Genomic DNA, 15,075 nt, shown 5'->3' with positions numbered 1-15,075 from the left:
CGTCGAGGAGGTAAGGTCTTTGGTAAACTATCTGGCATTATGTCAACATACTCTCTCATGACAACTTGAATTTCAGGTGGGACATCTCTTGTCTCCACCGGCTGTTCGACCATCGGAATGGCCATAAAGGTAGGTTCCTCCCGGTTGAGGCCCTTCTTCAACTGTAACGCGGATATCATCCTTATGCCACCAGGTTGTTTGATGCTAGCTGTGACCACAGTGGGACTATTACTAGTGACAATCATACACTTGGCCAGAGGCATCGGTATGACTTTATGTTCGATGTGGAACTCCATCCCCAGTACAACGACGAAGTCGTCCATGCGAACTACTACGAAATCGACACTGCCTGTCCACGTCCCTAATTTCAACGTCACTCTTTTAGAAACTCCCACAATGGGTAGAGCTTCGGAGTTGACGGCCTTCATCTTACCCGTATCCTTCTCAATAGTCAATTTCAGTCGGCGGGCTTCCTGTTCTGATATGAAGTTGTGGGTTGCACCCGAATCCACCATGGTGCTCTTTGCAGGGTTACAATTGATCGTAGCATCTACGAACATAAGCCCCTTTTCGGACGTTCCTTTGGGTCCATTGACCCTCTTTTGAATGGCAGATAGGAATTTTAACGCCCCCATTCTAGGTGTTTCTTCGTCTTCTTCCTTCTCACAATCCGTTCCAACTTCAGGTTCATTGCACGACTGAACGGATGCTTGAAGGGCAGTAAGGGGCAGCTCGGTGTGGGCATTCAGCTACCCGGTGGGGACCTTTGCACAAGAAGCATGATATCGGCCTTTGAGCGTTTTGACTTTGTGGATAGGGTCCTCGGGAAGGACCGGGATTCGGGCCTTGAGGTCTCTTGTCAGCTCCCCCACTCTTTGGGGTAAAGGGTTTGAACGTCTTGTTTCCCCCAGTGGGGTTTGTAGCATTCTTTTTTGGGTGGGATGGTTCACTGCTATAGTCTAGCAATCTTTCGGCAGAGGCCATGGCGGTGGCAAGGTCTTGTACCCTTTGTTCATACAGCTTGGTTCGGGCCCACGGTTTCAATCCTTCGATAAAGACGAACACCTTGTCTTTCTCTGACATGTCGCGAATATCTAGCATCACGGCAGAGAATTGTTTCACGTAGTCCCGGATTGTTCCAGTGTGTCGGAGTTCACGTAGCTTCCTTCTAGCCATGAACTCGACATTGTCGGGGAAGAACTGACCCCTCAATTCTTTCTTGAGATCATCCCAGCTATTGATCGTGCATCGACCATTCTGAATGTCGTTGACTTTAGATCTCCACCACAGCTTTGCATTATCAGTAAGATGCATGGTGGCCAAAGTCACTTTCATCTCTTCTGACGTTGTCCCCGTAGCCTTGAAGTACTGTTCTACGTCGAACAGGAAGTTCTCGAGATCTTTTGCGTCTCTATTGCCATTGAATGGTTTGGGCTCTGGGACCTTCAACTTGTTGAACCCCATGTTAGCTTGGTTGGGAGCCTGATTTCCCACGGCTCGCATGGTTAGGTTCACTCTAGTGCTTATTTCAGTCATCTCAGCTCGAAGGGTGTCGATGGTTACTTTGAAGTCTTCTGTCATTTCGTTAAACAATTGCATCATTGCCGAATGCGAGTTGTTTAACTCTCCCATACGTACTTCTATCTGTGTGTTTGGGTTCGTGGAACTATCTCCACGTTCGAAGCTACCAGGACGCGTAGCTTTGCTTTCTAGGGTCTCAACCCTCATGGCTATATCTTGTATCGGCAACCCGTCTACACGGGAATTCACTGCGTCTATTTCTCCAAACTTCTCGGAGAATTCATCAACTCGCGCCTCCAGCAGACGGAGGGAATCTGGGACTTCTCTTAGGTAGAGAAGTTGTTCTTCTATCTCTACCAGTCGGTCGACGTGCGACTTGCTCAGTTGTTTTGTCGCCGACATGGTTCCGGACTTTTTCGGGTCGAGGAGCTAACCTGGCTCTGATACCACTTGTCACAATCGCACCTTTTCAAAGCAGCTCGAGCGATTGTGCGGCACTTGCTCTAGCTCAAACGAGCAAGTCAGCCGGAAAAAACTGTAAGTTGCGGACAATCTCGGTCGTGGGTCTAGCCTCCGCTCACGTTTTAGGAGAAAATTGGTTTTAGAAAACGTGAGAGAGAAAAACAGTTGAAAACATCTTTAAAACAAGCATTGTAGACATTGGATGCAAGAAAGCTTTGATTGCAAGAAAGTATACAACACTTGGTCGGGGGGAGGTTTGATGACTACTTGGTCCCCCCTAAGGTACATTATAAGGCATTTTTGGTGTGGCAGGTGTAGACGTCCTAAGTGGCGAGGAGTCACTCGTTGGCCTACAGGGCCCGTGTGAACTCCGATTGGCTTGAAATTTGGCGTGCTTACATATCTTACTAATACACACCTAGTTCCAAAGCCGCTCGGCCAAATTCCACCTACAACCCCAAAAACCCGATACAAGAAAATTACACTAGAAAGCTTTAAAGACATGAAAGGAAAGCGAGTGGTGAGGATGGTTTGGACATGCGGCCATGGGTAACACACCCTGGACAAGCATGCCCACAACACACGGCACTACGCGCACACCCCTGCAGCACAAACCTCCCAGCATGCCCCCTACCACGTGCATCCTTGCCCTACTAACCTTACAACGCACGCCTCCGCCTACTACACAGTACCGCACGCCCACGCCTGGCCCAACGCCCGTGTGCGCCCACGCCTGCCCCTACGCCCATTCATGCCCACGCTTGCCCTAGCGCCCACGCGTGTCCACGCATGGCCCAGCGCCCATGCTCGCCCCACCTGCTGCCCATGCAAGCACGCCCATCCGCCCATGCCGTACACCCCCTGACCTGTCCTCGCATGCCTCACCTCGCCAGCGCCCCTCGCACGTCTTCTATTGCTGCACGCCCATCAGCGTCCGCACGCGTGCCAGCCCATGCGCAAGCCTCTACTGCCCACGCCTGCTCGCCTCACCCTCCGCCCCAGCCATCCTATGGGTTCCCCTAGCTTGCCTTGTCGCCCACTCCAAGCAAATTAGGAAAGGTTTTCCTTATTTGTTTGAGATATTTTGAGGGATTTTATTATGGTTTATTTATTTTACATTTATCAATTTTAATTTAACTTTTTGGCAAGTTGATTACTTTTTAGAAATTTATCATTTTTAATTATCTTTTTAATCTTGTTATTTTTCTTAAAAGGCCGAGTGCAAACCCCCTTTATTCTAAACCATCTTTTGAATGTTGAATTGAATAAACACTAGAGAGTTTTTCTCACCTCTTGCTGAGTGCAAACGCCCCCCCCCCCCCCCCCCAAATACCAAATCCCTTTGTGTGGTTGAACTTAAGTTTTTGTATTTTACCCTCAAAGCATGCTTGGTTGGTTGGTCACCAAACTCGTGGAATGTTTCCGACTTTGAGCCACTCTATCAATATCCTATGCAAGGTCGAAGCTCTGACCTACCAGAAATAGGGCAAATGTTTGAGGGAAAAACACAAACTCAACATGTGACGAAACATCTCAGCAAGGTACAAATGACTTGGCTGCAGACCAAAGTTCACCCGAATGAACCAGGCTGACCTGAGGACTCCGACCTCAAGCCTGACAACCAACATGGGGGCCCAACAACTTTAAGCATCGACCGGAGTGGTTTCAACGACCTTGTCTCCCCCTAGCCTATAAAAAAGACACTCTACCTTTCCACTCAAGTACGCAATTCTACTCCAATAACGACTTAGTGTAGGTTGTGTCTCTTCTAACTTGGGCCTTAGAATGTTTGTTCCTTTTGCAGGTCCCTTTTTTTAAGGTCGCACCTCGCCAGCTCATCCTCGTTCTGATATGAACGACCTTCTATAGCTCAGCACAATCCTGCATCAACAAAGTGAGTTTTGGATATAAAATCGTGAAGAAGAATTTAAAGTATTAGGTATTTATAGTTGGTAAAAATATTTTTGAAATTCAAATATTAAATAAATTCATTAATTAATTAAGTAGGAATAATTTTAGTGAATAAACGATATGTTTTAAATTTGTGTAGATTTGATTGGAGAGTTGAATGGACGATTGATTTAGAAATATGTTTCGAAATTGTGTACATTTAATTTTTAAAAAGAAATAGATAAAAGTTAAAAAAATTATTTTTGTGAATTATAAATTGAAAATTATGTAAATTTCATTGAAATGACAATTAATTTAGAAATAAATTTAAAATTTTTGTACACTTCAATTTAAAAAGAAAAGTAGGTAAGAAGTAAAAAGGTGGAAAAAATATAATTTTAGTGAGTTAGAAATATATTTTTTGAAATTGTGTAAAATTTGAAAGTTGAATGGATTATTGATTTACAAATAGGTTATAAAAATGTATAAATATAAGTTTGAAAATGAAAGTATGTGAAAAATAAAAAGGTAGGGAAATTATTTGAGTGAGTTACAAATATGTTTGAAAATTGTGTAAAGTTTATTGGAAAGATGAATAAATGATTGATTTAGAAATATGTTTGAAAATGATGTAAATTTAAAATTGAAAACAAGAGTAGGTAAACTTGTGTAAATAAATAAAAAATAAATAAAAAATTAAAAGATAAATAATTTTAATCAACTAGAAATATGTTTGAAAATGGTATAAATTGGTTTGAAAAAGTTGAATGGATAATTGATTTAGAAACTACAAAGTAAAGAAATAAATTCGAAAAAATAATACTAAAACAAAAATTAAATTGTAATTCAAGTTAAATCATAGTCACATGCAAAGGGTAGTGTCTCATTTCATTTCAATCCCATAGCGAAGACTACAGAGTTCACCATTTTTACTTGATTAAAAAAAGGCAGTCACGAGCGATAAACGATTGACATGTCGTTGACGCATATATAGACCCCTAAATTTGTCTCCTATTCTGTTTCATCAACTTTTTTTTTTAATTTATAGTAACTTTCCAATAAAGTTTTTGTTTATTTTGTGGGAACTATTTTATTTTTTATTTGTTTTATCAAAAAATAAAAATTAAAAATAAAAATTATTTGATTTAAATATTGATTTCCTTGTATTTTTTTAGAATCAACTAATTTTGAATAATAATAATAAAAGTAACAATCTCATACTTTATACTTTTTTTTATTAAATGTAAATTTCCATGTTTTCTCAAAATAAAATATTTTCAATAAAAAATCAAATAAAATCTTACTCATATACAATATTTTTTAAATTTGATTCAGCATAGTTGAAGTAAAAATCAAAATTTGTAATAAAATCATAAAATTTTAATTTATTATGTAATGAATGGAAATATTTTTTCCATTTGATTAAAAAGTGGCTATGTTTTGGAGGGGGAGGAACGCATCACAAAGAGAGGTCTACTACTATCGATTTTTTGCTCTGTCATAAGGTTTGCTTCTTTTTGTTTTTTTTTCTTTTTTTGTTCTCTTGGTTCGTTATTTCATTGTTCTCCCACGAATTCTCTCTCATCACTTCCTACTCATTCCTCATAATCTATCACACGGTATCTCACTCAATCTTTACGCTTTCTTTTGCTTCTTCTTTTTTCTTTCTCTTCAACTCATCATAACTTCTTTTATCTTCTTCCATTCCCTTTGGTTACTACTTTCGTTCCATTTTCTTCCTTTTTTGTCTCCTTATTCATTTTATCTCAAAGTTTGCTCTATCATATTTTCAGCACAACTTTCTTCTTCATCATTTCACTCGCGACACATTTGAATAAGAAGGCAAAAACCGTGGTTTTGCTGTCTAGACGGTAAGTTTTCCATGTTGTTATTGAATAAAGTAGATTGATATATTTTCTCATATACTGTTTTTCCTACCCATGTTCCAAGCCCAAATATAATTCTTTGGACATTATTTTCAAGATATGTTTCTTCCCTTGTTTTATTTCACTTATTCTTCTTTTATCTATATTGCTAATTTCATATCATGGTTGCTGGAACTATTTGAAACATGTGATTTTATGGATTATCTTTTAACATGTTTATTTTGATTACATGTATGATATTTGACAAATGTATATAATATTGTTTAATGAATGTTATTTTCTTAGTTTTATTAAATATCTTCAACTAAAATTTGCAAAAGGGAACTTCCCAACGATGGAACCTTGAAATGTTTGGGAGGCCGATGTTCTTGGATTCTTAAGAGTAAATGTGCATATCTCGGGAGGCCAATAATTGATGTTTTTAAAAATATTTTTCCTAAAGAAAAATGTGTAATTTTAATCAATATGGTTTGTCCTCGTGTTTTGCAAAGAAAGAATTGTTTTCACATTAAAAAAAAGTTTATCATATCAAGCAAACAAATATCTTTTCTTTAAAAATAAATAAAACATATATTTTTTCTTTATTTTAGATCCCTCATAAGTAAAATTTTGTCGTGAACAAAAAAAAATTTAATTGATAAAATATTTGTATAAAGGCATTTCTTTTTGAAAAGTTGATATTTTAAAAAGCACTCATGATATTTCTACAAGTGAAAAAATCAAATATTTTTTTTTAAATATTATTTGAAGCCTCACATAATTATTGTCGATCATTTACCTTATGAATAATGATCAATAAAACATGGGACCTTTTAAAATAAAAATAAATTTATTTTTCTTTCTTTTAAGGCCAGTTTTCTTAAAAATAATATGAAAGATAAATTACGTTCAATGAACGAGTATTGTGCGGTCCTAATACCTTCCTCATACACAAAAGACCCCCGAATGCATATCTTTTTCATGCAGACTAACTTATTCATGCATTTGGGTGGCCAGTCACACCCTAGAAATAAAGACATGTGGCGACTCCATTTTTCTCCTCTTGTGAAGATAGCCGACCGCTCCACGTCGCAAACCCATAGTGACAGTTTGGTGACTCCAATGGGGACTCCAACTTTTAAGCGGGTCAAATTTATTTTTTTGTATTATTTTCTAATTTTATTTTTATTTTGACACGCACGTACATAAGCCTCCTACATGGGCTTTACCATTAAGTTTAGAATCGATGATGAGTAGTGGTGATCTTTGTTGAATATTGAACTCCCATGTAGGCACATGAAAACCCTTTCTCAGGTTGACCTTAAGTAGAAGGCTGATAAGAGTGCCTCTATTATTTCCTGGATAAGGAAGGAATCAAGGACAATTTGGGGACCTGTATCCTTTAAAACATAGAGACTAACCACACTGAATATTCATTTATGTATATTACATATCTATCCATGTATTTATTATTTTGTTATTGCCTATATATGTGATTGCCTTTATCTTACGTAAATACTATTATTGTTTGTTTGTTTTTCGCAAACCTTTATTTTCTTCCCACCTCACACATAAAGCTCTTCATTTGTTGTACATGAAAATAGTAAAAAAAATAAAAAATAAAAAATAACCTTCTTTCTTTCTTTCTTTGTTTTCATTTTTCATTTGAAAAAGAAACCACAAATTTTCCTAGTTAGTTGTGTAAAAAACAAATAAATTGAGTATTTTAATGTTTGTGATTCTCGTGTCTCACTTCTTTTATAAAACAAAATGTATCTTTAAGGTTGTAAAAATCAATATTCACATTTTTCAAATGAATATTTTTTTTAAGACATGTACAAATTATCCTAGACTCTTGTCTCCATAATAAATAAATATGTTGACTTAAATAATATTTAAACACAATAGAGTCCTGTCTAAAAACAAAAAAAAAAAAAAGGAAAAAAAAAAGAGAATAAAAAAGTGAAAAAAGTGAAAAATCTAGAAAATGTGAATGCCCTCATGATGTCTCGAAAAACTTTAAGTGCTTTGTTTTATTTAGCTCTCTTTCGATGTTAAGATCTCCGCTTTGACCATCTTTCGTCCAAAATTTCACTCTCCACATCTTACTGGTTAAATACGTACCTAATGTCTTTGAACCAATTATCCTTCCAAAGCCTAATACCTCATTTTTCGTCATATTTGAGCTTTGAGTTTTGGAATGTCCTTATTAACCTTCACAATATCAGTACATATACCGGGCCATTTTGGCCATTAGCCTTCGCCATACCAATATATATTGGGACATTTGACCATTAACTTTTACCATAACTCTACAGTGGGCCAAATTTGCTATATTTATTGACTTGTGTTATAGCACTACTATAGTGGGGCAATTGGTTATTTTTCTTATTCTCACTCACATATTTGCCATGCTCACGTACTTTTCACACCTTCGAGAAACCCCGACTCATATGCTATAAGGTGACTTTAAAAGTAATAAATGGTATTTTTATCTGGTAATTTGGTCTGCTACTTTTCATATATCTCAAGTTTTCGAATGACAAGCATAGTTCTTATACTCATTGGGCTTTCAAAATCTTTGATTTTATCTAAAACTTCTTGCTCGAAGACAAAGATTCCTCCGTACTCGATCATTCTGAATCTTTCCTTAAATACAAGTCATTTTTCAAGGATAATCATTATATAGATAAGATGTGCTAGCAACAATAGTTAATATAATTAGAGAGATAAGTTTTAGATCGAAATGCAGACAAATAATGAGATACAAACTAGTTTGATCGAGGCTATGTCTGGCATAAAATATTTTTACAACTTAAAGAGATTAGACGCATCCCTTTCACATTACGTTTTTCACAACGAGGGAATTACGTCCACATTCATATTAGTCGAAATGGTGGAGCACCTTTCTTCCTGACTCTCAAGCTTTTGTTTCGACGATAACATATCATCTTCGAAGAAGTAGCAGCCACAGACTAGCAGCAATGAGTGAACTTAATGACCAAAGTATCAACTATAAACCTAACAGGAGATCAAATTCCAGATTAAATAGACGACCAACCTATAATAAGATGCAAATAGAATTCCGCTGACTTGTGGTTAAATGGAAGTAGGTCGTTTTTGACACTGTTTTTCTGGGCTCTATTAGGTCGTAGGACCTCATTCTCTTGCATGCAATTACCAGAAGGAGGATAGATATTTAATTATTGATATTGAGAAAGCAATGACACTATAAGAATTTGCTAGTGTCAGCAAAAACAACAGTCCCAAGAGGCTTTTTTTTTTAACCATAGAAGAGATTTTGCTTTTTCAAGTTTGTTATCCAGGTGAGAAAAAGGTCCTTCGAGCAAGTATTTCTTTGTTCAATGTGATCAAGTGAAGTGCTGAAGAGTTGATACATCTACTACAGACAAGTTATTGAAATATCAAAATGAGTGAAGCACATGATAAGATAGGATGTGATCAAAACTTTTAAATTTCCCGTGTAATTTGACAAATTAGACCTTCATATCACGCGAAAGTTGTTGAACTATGTTTATGCAAAGATGTGCACAACAGTGTGTTCCTGGTTGTAGCTCGAACCCGGCCTCCGGACCGACCTGAACACTTGGGCGGACCTGCACAAAAAGGTGAGCACTCCGACGATCAAGTCAGTATAGGTCGGATTCCAAGTTTAGTTCGAAGCCAGAAATCATCGTACCTGATCGGGGAGTGAGGTCCCCTACTTATGGGTGGTGGTCCCGCTAATTTAGCGACTGTTACATTCGGTAATCTCGGGATCGTCGGTTACATCCGGTAATCTCGGGACCGACGGTTACGCCCGATAATCACGCCGCAGACAGTTGCGCATCTCGGCCCATACCGAGCTCCCCGGTGGGTCAGATCTGGGCCAGGCTCACCTCGACCCTCACACTTGGCATTTGTCGGCGTTGGTGGCGGCCATCTCGGCCTTCCGAGCTGGGCATGATTCATGAGTCATCTTGGAGCACCAATAGGGGTCTTCCACGTGTCTAGAGTATTCCCTTCCCCAAACATTGGCCCCCTCTCTGTCTGGTCCGATCTCGACCTGGCAGAGAAGTTCATTCGACTTGCTTTGGACACGTGGCGACTTCCTATTCGTGGGAAAATACAACCGTCGCGGAAGATTTATCGTCGGAATATTCAAATATTCCGACGCTTCGGATCTCGGAGAGGATCCCAGCCGCTCGTTGATTACACGTGTACGGTGGGGAAATTCTTCCGACGGGCTATAAATGCCCCCAATCCTTCAGATCATACCTTACGTTCCTTGAATTCTTGGAGTTCGATCTGAAGGCAGCTCGAACCCTTGGTAGGTCGGTCTCTTCCCTCTCTCTTTCGAACATAATTGCCATGTCGTCCTCTATTAGCAGCAACCTAGGATCCGATTTAGCTCGTAGGTTAGAGTCCGAGCTCGAGGAGATAGAAAACTTTAGAATCTCCGATGACGGGGAGGATAGCGACGCCTCCACTTCAGGTCAGGGTTTGGAATACCCTTCTAGGATACCTGAGCACTACCTCGGATCCCTTCGTAGGGGGTTCGCTATCCCTGAGAACATCCTCCTCAGGCTTCCGGAGGAGGGGGACAGAGCTGACCATCCTCCAGAGGGATGGGTCACTCTCTACTTCAAAATGTTTGAGTACGGCCTCAGACTTCCCCTTCACCCTTTTGTCCAAGAATTTCTCTTCCGGACTGGGTTGGCTCCGGCTCAAGTGGCCCCCAATGGGTGGGGTGTCATTTTCGCTTTGGCCATTCTCTTTTGGCTTCGAGCTCAGGATAGTGAGGAGGCCGAGCTATTGGACGTAGACCAGCTCCTCGCGTGCTTCGAGGCGAAAAGGATAGCTAAGAAGCCTGGTCGGTTCTATATGTGCGCAAGGAAAGGCGCAGGCGGTATAGTTAAGGGGCCGACCTCCATCAAGGGATGGGTGAGGAAGTGGTTCTACGCTTCGGGGGAATGGCTCGCAAAGGACGAGTCAGGTCGTTCCTTCTTTGACGTCCCCACTAGGTTTGGGAACCTAGGTACGGAGTAGTTCTTACTTTTCGTAATTTTCTTCTGTCATTCAGGTCTAACTCGGATTTTGTCTTCATGCAGCTTCAATCCGACCAGTCCCCGAGCTTACGCAGGCCTCGTTCGATACTCTGAAATACTACAAGGAGCGCTTTCCGAGGGGTAGGAAGGTCGGAACCCTGGTGACTGACGAACTGCTGCTTGAGTCCGGGCTGCTAGATTACAACCCTGCAGTTCGTCCCATCGAATCCTCAAGGCCGAACTCTGAACTTGGTATGCCGAACTTGCCTTCCCCCTTTTTCCTCTAACCTTGTGTTGACCCTTGTTTTTATCTTGTAGCCATGGTTTGCGGATTTGCAAGCGGCGTGAAGCGCAAGTCTAAGGGCCGAGCCCATGCTCTTGAGGCTGCCCAGAGTTCGAAACCTCCCTCCCCTGCCGTGGTAGGGCCTGCCTCGGGGCTGGATCTTCTGGGGGTCCCTCGAGGGAGAAGCGCCCCAGGGATCAGACCGAGGCGGTGGACGCCCAGACCGAGGCGGCGGACGCCCCGCCTTTGGGCGAGGAGGCGAGGGAGGAAGCCCCTCTAAAGCGAAGAAGGAAGAAAAAGAAGGCGATCTCCCCCTCGGAGGTCGGAGCTTGCAGGGTCTTGCCTGCAGGTTTCGCTGATCGGGTGGACGATCCTGCGGCCAGGATGGGCGGGACGTCCGACGTGACGGCGCGATTCAGAATTGAGCCGTCAAGTTTCGGGGTGAGGGACCAGGTGACCCGCATCTCAGCTGCGAGTTTGGACCGCTGCCTAAGGAGGGCGTCCAAATTTGTGAGCGCCCCTGGGTCCGTTCTGCAGAAGACCATCGACTACGCCGCCGAGGTAAGACTAGTGCCCCATTTTTGCTTGATTTCGCCCAACAGGTAGTTCGATCTAACTTTTTCCTTGTACCATTTCTCAGGTGTTCGTTGCTTCCATTCAATCGGCTCTGGTTGTAAAGGCCGAGCTGGATGGGAGGGAAGCTTTGGCAGCGAGGGAGAAAGATGAGTTCTCCGCTGCCTTGGAGGCTGCTTCCTCCACCATGAAGGATGAGCTGCTGAAGGCTCACTCCGAGGTGGAGACTTTGAAGGCCGAGGTGGAGTCTCAGGCCGAGCTGCTGAAGAAGGAGGAGGACAGGCGCAAGGCTCAACTCCGAGCTGCCCACGCTATCACCAGGGGCTTGGAGAGGGAGAAGTTCCAGCTCCTGAAGGAGAATGACGACATGCTCCAGGTGCTCGAAGCGAAGGATAAGGAGTTGGAGCATGCGACTGCCGAGCTGGAGACGGCGAAGGAGCGCCTCAGCAATGGAGTCCTGCTGGAGGAATCGTTTAGGCAACATCCTGACTTCGATGGATTTGCCAAAGACTTTTCTGACGCGGGCTTCAAGTTCCTCATGAAGGGCATTGCTTCCGACATGCCCGACCTTCAGATCGATTTCAGCGGTCTGAAAAAGAGGTATGCCGAGAAGTGGGCGTCTGGGCCTGGCGGCACCCCTGGCCCCCAAGCGTTGGTGGATCAGTATGTCAGGGATCTGGACTCTGACTACTCCGATCCCGAAGAGGACCAGGTCGACTCCACTCAGGAGGGCGCTCCCCCAGCAGGCTCTTAGGCGACCACCCTTCACGAGGCTTTTCGCTGTTCTCCCTCCCTTTTCTTTTTGTTTGTAAGTGTCAGGGCAGAGCTGCAAGGTCTATAAGCCTTGACTCTGCTCTTCATTCAATAAAGAGACTCCCATTTGCTTCTACTTTGTTGTTAGCGACCTATTTTCTTTGCTTTTCCTTTGAACTGCAGCTAATTTCACCTCGCACCTCTTTACTTTTGAGGTCGCGCCTTTAATTAAAATAATTTGAAAGTTTGAGTTTGAATCTCTTAATGTTCAACACATTGCACCAACTCTGGATTTTTAACATTTCACCCTTAACTTAAAAGGTAAAAAGGCTAAAATCCGTAGCTATTCTTCATATCGTTCCTCGTATCCTTAGGCTTCGAAGGATTGAATTTGAACCAACTGCTGGAATGCGATCGCGTGGGAGTCCGTGGCCCCCATTTAATTTCTGGTCGAACTCGGAAGCATGAAATTAAATCATCACATTTATTCCGATCATAATGCTTTTGGAACAGTCGTTACAAATTCATTGAAAACCCTTTTGGCATTTCAAGGATAATAACGCTTCAGGTGTTCCGCGTTCCACGGGTGCGCGAGGACATCTCCTTTCAGATCGGCCAATACGTACGTCCCAGGTCGGACTATGCCCTTGATCTCAAATGGGCCTTCCCAGGCCGGATCAAGGGCACCCACATGCGTTTGGACCCTCCTTAAGACCAGATGTCCGACCTGAAAGGCCCGAGGTCGAACGCGGGCGTTGTAATGTCTGGCCATCCTGCCCTGATATTCCGCGCTTGGGCCATTGCTCTTCTTTCTTCCAACAAGTCGAGGTTGAGGAGCAGCTCTTCCTCATTTGTCGAAGGCTCGTAATGCTCTACTCTGTCAGATGGCATGTCGATCTCAACCGGGACTACAGCTTCGGAGCCGAAGGCCAGGGAGAACGGGGTCTCACCCGTCGACCCTCGTTGGGTGGTCCGGTACGACCATAGAACCTCTGGTAGCTCCTCGGCCCACCTGCCTTTCTTGGAGTCCAGTCTAAGTTTGATGCCTCGCTTGATGATCTGGTTGACCGCCTCCACCTGTCCATTTGCTTGCGGATGCGCGGGGGACGAGCTGAGATGACTTATGCCAAGTTTGCTGCAAAAGTCTTTGAACTTGGCATTGTCAAACTGCTTCCCATTGTCTGTCACTATGGCCTGCGGTATACCAAAGCGACATATAATATTCGTCCATACGAAGGACGTGACCCTGGATTCCGTTATGTGGGAGAGCGCTTCGGCCTTGGCCCACTTGGTGAAGTAATCCACAACAACCACAGCGAACTTGGTCTGGCCCTTGCCCAAAGGGAAAGGACCAATGATATCTACCCCCCACTGCGCGAATGGCCACGGGGCCGAGATGGGGGTGAGCAGCTCGGGAGGTTGGTGGATTATGGTTCCGTAGCGTTGGCAATTGTCGCAAGTTCTAACGAACTTCTTGGCGTCCTGGCTGACGGTCGGCCAATAGTATCCTTGTCGGATCACTTTGGCTGACAGCAACCGGGCGCCTGAGTGATTGCCGCACACTCCTTCGTGGATCTCTCTGAGGACGTACAGGCCCTCTTCAGGGGTTAGGCATCTCAACAGAGGCAGGGAAAAGCCACGTCGGTACAATGCCCCATCTCGGACCACGAACCGAGCTGCCCGCCTTGCCACCTTTCTGCGCTCCTTGGGGTCTTGTGGTGAGTTGCCCCTAATGAAGTCCGCGATCGGGTCCATCCATGAGGGTTCTGGAGCGCCGATCTCCATCAGATCTGGCTCTAAGATCGAGGGATTATCTAGGATCTCGACGGGGACCGACCTGGCCATGTCGGTCTCGTACGCCGATGCTAACTTGGCTAAGGCGTCAGCATTAGAATTTTCTGCCCGCGGAATCCGGCATACTTCGTAAGTTCGAAACTGGGCGAGGTATGATCTGACCTTGCCCAAATACTTCTCCATTCGGGTGTCTTTGGCTTGGTATTCGTCCTTGATCTGGCTCACAACCAGCTGGGAGTCACTGAAGACCTTAACACAAGAGGCCCCCAATGCTTGAGCGACTTGCAGGCCGGCAATAAATGCTTCATACTCAGCCTCGTTGTTAGAAGTCCGGAAGCTGAACCGCAAGGCATACTCAAATCGTTCAACCCCTGGTCCGAGCAAGAGGACCCCGGCTCCGCACCCCTTCTCATTGGAGGATCCGTCGACATAGACTGTCCAAGGCAGGTCGGACCCGCTCAGCTCGGAAGGTGGTGTGAGCTCGGCTATGAAATCTGCCGCTGCTTGTCCTTTCAACGCAGTTCTGGGTTCGAACTGGATGTCGTACTCACTTAGCTCTATTGCCCACTTCATTAGGCGTCCGGAAGCTTCCGGCTTGTGGAAGATACTTTTAAGAGGCAAGTTAGTGAGCACCACCACCGTATGGGCTTGGAAGTATGGTCTAAGTCGTCGGGCCGAGGTGACCAAAGCGAGAGCCAACTTCTCCATCTGAGGGTATCTAGTCTCGGCTTCGGTCATAGCCTTGCTTGTGTAGTAGACCGGGTTTTGTCGCGCTTCCTCTTGCCTGATTAGGGCCGAGCTGACGGCACTGTTAGACACTGTTAGGTACAATTGGAGCTTGTCCCCCGGCATAGGCTTGGCAAGCAAGGGTGCCGAACAGAGGTAG

Source organism: Momordica charantia, assembly GCF_013281855.1.
Source record: "Momordica charantia cultivar OHB3-1 chromosome 1 unlocalized genomic scaffold, Mcharantia_2.0 BLBB01000001.1, whole genome shotgun sequence".
In the NCBI taxonomy this organism is placed as follows: Eukaryota; Viridiplantae; Streptophyta; class Magnoliopsida; order Cucurbitales; family Cucurbitaceae; genus Momordica; species Momordica charantia.
Note: the sequence above shows the minus strand (reverse complement) of the source record.